Source organism: Anser brachyrhynchus (genome assembly GCF_964034855.1).
Source record: "Anser brachyrhynchus genome assembly, chromosome: 3".
In the NCBI taxonomy this organism is placed as follows: Eukaryota; Metazoa; Chordata; class Aves; order Anseriformes; family Anatidae; genus Anser; species Anser brachyrhynchus.
Genome location: NC_137696.1, coordinates 104,427,737 through 104,433,977, shown reverse-complemented (window position 1 = coordinate 104,433,977; position 6,241 = coordinate 104,427,737). Strand labels below are relative to the sequence as shown.

Sequence of the window (6,241 nt, the reverse complement as noted above, 5' to 3'; positions counted from 1 at the left end):
CGTTGTCTACCATGAGTTTTTTACTGTTGAAAATAATGCCTCAATTATTTTTACTTGCTATTTGTAGCTGATACAGTCTGAAATATATGTATTTAAAGATGACTTACTTATTTTGAAATACTCTCCCAAACTTGATAAGGGTGATGTCGTACCCATGGCAATAGCTCTAAAGCCTTGTAAACTAATGTCCTTTCACAGTCATTTTTAACATTAGCATGTTTGGGTTAAAACTCTAGAAACTGCCCTGTGTATGTGGGCATGTACTAAAAATGGCTAAGAAGTATCATTTAGCAACTCTTGTTTGTGTGTTTGAAGCATGCGATTGTTTTTTTGCATTAGGCTGTAACTATGAAGACACTTCATTTGGTGCCATGTGATGCTTTATAGTTTAGCATCGCTTTAAAAAAAAGTTTAATTTCTGAGTAGCAAAATATAGTTATAAACTGTAAAATACAGTTATAAACATTGAACATGCAAGTCTTGAGTGGTGCTCTGCAGGACTTAATGCCTGATGCCTTTTAGCATTAATGAGCTAAAGGGAAATATTGCCATTACTGGCATTTCAACTGTTCTTATAAGAATGCACTGTACAAGCAACTGGCTGGCGTAATTTTGGTAGCTGCCTCTGCAGAGAAGTCTTCAAGATTCATTGAGGCAGAAGCAGAGATGTTCATGTGCAAAGCTCCACTAGCTGTGGAATGTGTGTGGGCACAGAAAGGGGTGAGGAGAACAATGCTTGTATGAATAAAGTCCTTCCTTGTAAACAATCTGTGGAAGGAACATGTTGCTAATATTTTGCTACTCAGATGTTCTCAATTAATAGATAAATGTATTTTACTTTGTAGCTCTTGCCATATTCCCAGAAATGTATTAGCACACAGTTATGCTGACAGCATTACTCAGCAGTCGCAATCTTTTGATCTCGTGTCGTGGCACTGGTATTTAAGTTGATAATTTGGAACAAAAAAATAAGTGAAAGTCTTTAATTAAGAAAATTATGCCTGTTGCTTTAGTTGTCAGCCCCCAGATGGGTTTGCAATGTTGGAAGAGACATTGCAGGCTCTGATCTGATCGACTAATTAGTGTGTTCTGCTAGTGGTGGTGTCACAGAAACAAGCAGCACATTGTGCCTTCCTGTTTTCCCTGAGCAAAACAATGCTGAGTGAGGTAGATGACAAAGATAATAACGCAGCGAACGTGTACAAGAACAGCAACGTTCAAAGTGGCAGAGACGAGCCTAACTTGAGAGGAGTGGGACCTGCTCACGTGTGCGTGAAGAAGAAATGCAGCAAATTGGCTGTGCAGTTACTTGCTGCCCTGTCTGTGCGTGTTCGGGTGAGTCAGCCAGGGTCACTTCTGGGTCCTTCAGGGCATGACCTGAGCAGAGGGAGCGGAAGTTCAGTGCGAGATTCATCTGATACAGTACGCATTACTTCTGGCCTGGAATATTTGGTTCCTCACATGATCCTCTTTTTAGCTTCCCCTGCTGCTTTGAATGCTCACGTCACATTAGAAGTGATGCTGTTTTCACCAAAATGTCTTCTGATATTTACTTTAAAGACTTGTGAGCGTGTGCATGGTTTTAGGATTGGTTTGATCAGAGCAGCTCCAGCTGCTCACCTGGGCCTGTTTTTTCATATTGTAAATGCTGTATAGGTCTGCAACTTTTCCTCTCCTCTTTTGCTATTTCTGCTGCCAAAAACACTTCGCCATGTGAACACTGTGTTTTGTCACCAAAACAGTGCTCACTGAAGTTGAAGTATCGGGCTTGTACCAAGTGGGGAAAAATATACCAGAGAAAGGACCAAGTTTGCCCTTGTGATTGTACGTTCATTTTTTTTTTCTCATATATTAGGTAGAGGGTTGACTTTACTGCATTTCTGGATTGTACAGTTCTGCTGGCCGAATCTTTTAAGAGAAATCAAGGTGATAACTACAATACCTTGAAAAGCGAAGCCATGCAGACAAACTATAAAAGTAGGATCAAGTGGTTTGTGTAGAATGGACAGGGGGCATCTAACGAGCTTGGTCAGTCTGTCTTAAAAGTTGTATTTCCAGGGCAAAAGTGTATCCTTGAAAGCAGCAGCATCCTTTTTGAGAAGTCATAGGGAATAGTACGAAAAAAATTAAGAGGCTTTGGATGAGATTGCTGAGACCAGTTGTGCTATACGGTGCTGATCAGGTTGCAGCTGGGTGTTGAATAAGTTGGTTGTCTGATGCTTTAACTCTTTTTTTCTCAGCAGCATGTTTTGGGTATCAAAACATATATTGGATGAAGCCAAGTTTGAGGACTTCTTTTAGGACATCAGAACTCTCAAGCAATGTATAGCCCAAGGCCAAAAGAGCCTACAGTGAATTCTAATTCATAATAATTCACTCTTGTACTATCATTGCCTTTTTATCTTACATAATTAATTTTACCCCTGGAGGCTCTCTTGCATATTCATGAGGACAAAACAATCTGCTCTTTTATTTTCCTGTCTATCCTCATACTTATTATTTGCCACTTTTCCCACTTGAATTCCTCTGAAATGCTGGTGGCTTTGAGTTATACATAGTATTTCATATAAAGTCTTTTCTTTAACTTGTATTACATTACTATTTCCTTTCCCTCACTGAAAATGGCTTTGTTTTAGCCCAAGGTTGCATTTTTCTTTCTTTTACATTTGTATATACTTAGTTCTTCGTAGTCCTCCTATGGCAGCTAATTCATGCCACCTTTTTCCTTCCTTGGTGCTTTCTCCATGGTAAACATTCCAGCTAAAAGAAACATTTTTTCTTAAGTCCCTAGATGTGAGACTATCCCACATTTCTCAGTCTTGCCCTGTTCCTAGAAACGTTTACAGCTCAGTCAGATGGATGATGTCAGATATCCATCCTCGATATATTTAGGGTGTTGATGTTTTTTTGCTGTGTTAGGACTTTGGCATGGCTGGGCCCAGCAGCCAAAATGGCAGCACCTCTGGGGAAAACTAAGAAAATGTTTAAAAAAAAAAAACAAAACACACAGGCAAAGGGAGGAAGAAAAAAAGTGAGAATCAGCCCTGTGAGCACCAAAGTCAGAGGACAGGAGGAGATTCCCCTGCAATTGATGGAGAAGACCATGGTGAAGGAGGGAAAAAGCATGAGGAGGAAGGAGCAGCAAAGAGGAACGGCCATGGACTGACCGCAAACCCCATTCCCCATCTCCCCTGTGCTGCCTGGGAGCAGGAGGAAAGAGGAGTTGGGAATGAAGGGGTGAATTTAAACCTGGGAAAAAGAGTGAGGGAAAGTGCTTTAGTTTTGTCTTTTTCGCACCATCCTACTCTATTCTGTTTGAACTGGCAATAACTTTGATTAATGTTCCCCAAGTTGAATCTATTTTGCTTCTAATGGTAACTGGTAAGTCGTCTCCCTGCCTTTATCTCAACCCACGAGCTTTCCATCCTATTTCTCACCCCGCTGAGAAGAGGGATTGAGAGAGCGGCTGGGTGGGGTCTGGCTGCTGGCCAAGGTCAACCCACCATGGTAAGTTATGGCATCAACTGTCCTGTAACTCTTGTGCCATCCTTGGCAACAAGGAGCCGATGTCACAGGGGTTCTGGTGCTGGGAAGTATTAAAATTTATGGAAATGTGTGCCTTGTCTGTCTGAATTGGCAGTCAGAGAATTTGACTTGCAAAGACTCCTCATAAGCAGAGAGCTCCTGAAGGCATTCATAAAGAAGGTGCTGGTGCTGGTAAAAACATCACGGTATTATAAAACTAAATTGTTAGGGTAAGTGCTGGTACGCTCAGAAATAACAGATTGTCTCCCAGTAGTAGTGCTGATGCTTCAGGGGGACCTGGAAGACTGGGCAGCAGCAGGCATCATATCAGAAAGATGAGCAATGCTGTTATTAAACCAAATGCTATTCTGATGTAATAGTCTGGATTTAAGATTTTATTTTTTAATATATATACATTTCATCACTCGTGTTTGGTAAGGGAAATGGAGGGGAGCTATATTCTAGGAAGCTCCAGCATGAGTTCTGCAGGTGCTCAAGTTGAGCAGGGCTGTTGGGTGTCCTGGCTCCAAGGGGTTTCTGGACTACAGGTGACATACAAACATACATTCTTTGTGGGGAATGTGGTTAAGAGCAACAGGAGAAACACTTTCTGAATTTTCAGTGGATGAAAACTCTGTAAGAGAAATTGCCTGCTATGTCATCTGGTAAACAGAATGGAAAAAAAAAAGAGAAACTACATAATGAGAATGGAATGAGTTGCATTATAATTATTGACAACTAATTATGGTTAGATAAACAATGAATTTGTCATATAGACAAATACATAGATAAATAATGAATTTAGAATTAGATGACCACTGCTTTTAGGAGATTGCTGTAGAAACTATTAGGAAGAGAGGAAGTTATTTTGGAATTTAGTATCTTGCTTTGTTATACTCAGGCATCCCCAGCAACTTTTTTACTGGAATCAGAGAAGTATATTTAAGCATGGTCACCAGAATCAAAGAAGTGGTTGTCAAAGGTCAAAAGGGTTCAGAAAAGAACTACAGGAAGGATTTGAAGTTTGTCACTCTAACAGTGAAACATACATGCAAAAGGGACAGGTAAATGCACATGGATTATGAGGTGGCTGCCGAAAGAAGCAGCTTGTTGCTAGTAGATGGTATTTTTAATCACGGAATTCAGCAAGTTGCATGTAATCTAGATATATGCCTGTTCTTTAGCGGGGCCTTTAATGACAGTACTTACTAAACAGTTAGCTAAACACAGATTCTCTGCCATTTCAGCTCTTCAAATGGTAGCTGGATGTGAGTGAAATACAGCATGTTTTAAATGTTACAGAAATGACAGGATAAAATGGTCTCTACTGGAAATTGAACTGAATGCCATAATGGGATTTCTGGCCTTGACCTTTCTATATGGCCCAATTTTCTCTTCTCATGTTCTTTCTCACAGAGGGCCTATAAAACTATGTGAAAACTATTTTGAGGTGGTACTGTAACAAATTGCATGACAAATAAATGACTTTGTAAAAACTGAAGCATTTTTGAAAGTAATACTTTCAATTATTTAATTTGGAATTCAGTTTGTATGGACCCATATGAACGCACGGGGCAGTCATGCATGTACCTGCTGTTAGACAGTCATACAGACAAATGAAAAATGTGGGAAAAAGGTGGAATAATCAATTTTCCTTTGAAATGCTACCATTTTCTAACATAAATGGTAGAAATAGCATAGTGGTTTCCTGTAATGGTAAGGAATTTACTATATTTGAACATATTTCATGACTGGCCGTAGCATGAATGCCCTTAAATAGGCTAGGGTCATCACTGTGTGATGTGTAGATCTTTGAACAACATTTAGTTTGGCATTTTCATGCTTAAAACTCCTCCGGAGATTTTAAATAGTGTTTATCTGTATTAAATACTGGCAATTGATATCAGGGATTGAGAAATTATAATGAATTTAAGAACACTTTTCACCCCAAGGTACGATGGTACCTTGGATGTATAGTACGTACGAGGTACATGGATGTATATAGTACAGTATGTTTTCAAAATGATTGTAAATTATGAAGGGGGTGCTGACTCATATCCATGTGAGCATTCAGAGGGTTAGCTCGGATGGATTACTTTTGGGATAAGCGTTACATGCCTGCACAGCACAGCCTGACCAGTGACTTGGTCAACACCGCTCTGCAGTGAGAGGAGAGGGCAGCGAAGACCTGCAGGTTAAGGAGGACTTGGCAGGATCTTTAGGAAACCTTTATTTTGGTATGCTTAAACAGGCTGAATTCCACAAACTATGCAAGATAAATGAGATGAAGCTCTAAAACAGCCACGGTGGCCTAGCGCACACCAGCGGGCTCCTCCTGAGAATGAGGTCGGGGGGGGGCGGAGGGGGGGCGTCAAAAAAAGTCAATTTTTGTCCCGATTTCTCCATCCCGGCCGTCCTGAAGGCCTGCGGCGAGCCAGCCGCCTCCTCCTCCCGCTCCCCCTCAGCCCGCAGGTGCCCCGGACCCATGGCTGGAGGCTGAGGCAGGAATGAAGCGGTGGGGCCGGGCCCCGCCTCATGGCGAGCGGCGGGCCGCTGCGCCAACCGGGCGGCCCCAATGGCGGCGGGGCGGGGAGGAGGAGGAGGAGGAGGAGGAGGAAGGGGGCTGCAGCGGGGCGGGGGCGAGCGGCGCCCCGCCGGGACTCGGCGGCTGCGGGCGGCGGTGAGTGCGAGCCCCCCGGTCCTCGGTGTTTTGCCC

General features: G+C 42.2%; 1 protein-coding gene across 7 annotated transcripts in view; it reads left to right on the top strand.

The window, feature by feature from the left end:
- Window positions 1-5,854: 5,854 nt before the first annotated feature.
- ARHGEF10 (Rho guanine nucleotide exchange factor 10) overlaps window positions 5,855-6,241 on the top strand; it is a 121,176-nt gene continuing 120,789 nt past the window's right edge. For 3 of the 7 annotated variants that reach the window (XM_080587748.1, XM_080587747.1, XM_080587741.1), the window contains exon 1: window positions 6,077-6,205. The gene's annotated coding sequence lies outside the window, so the exon portion shown is untranslated. Of the gene's footprint in view, window positions 6,206-6,241 lie in introns of all 7 variants that reach the window. The other 4 variants (XM_080587743.1, XM_080587749.1, XM_080587744.1 and 1 more) reach the window with 2 other exon arrangements.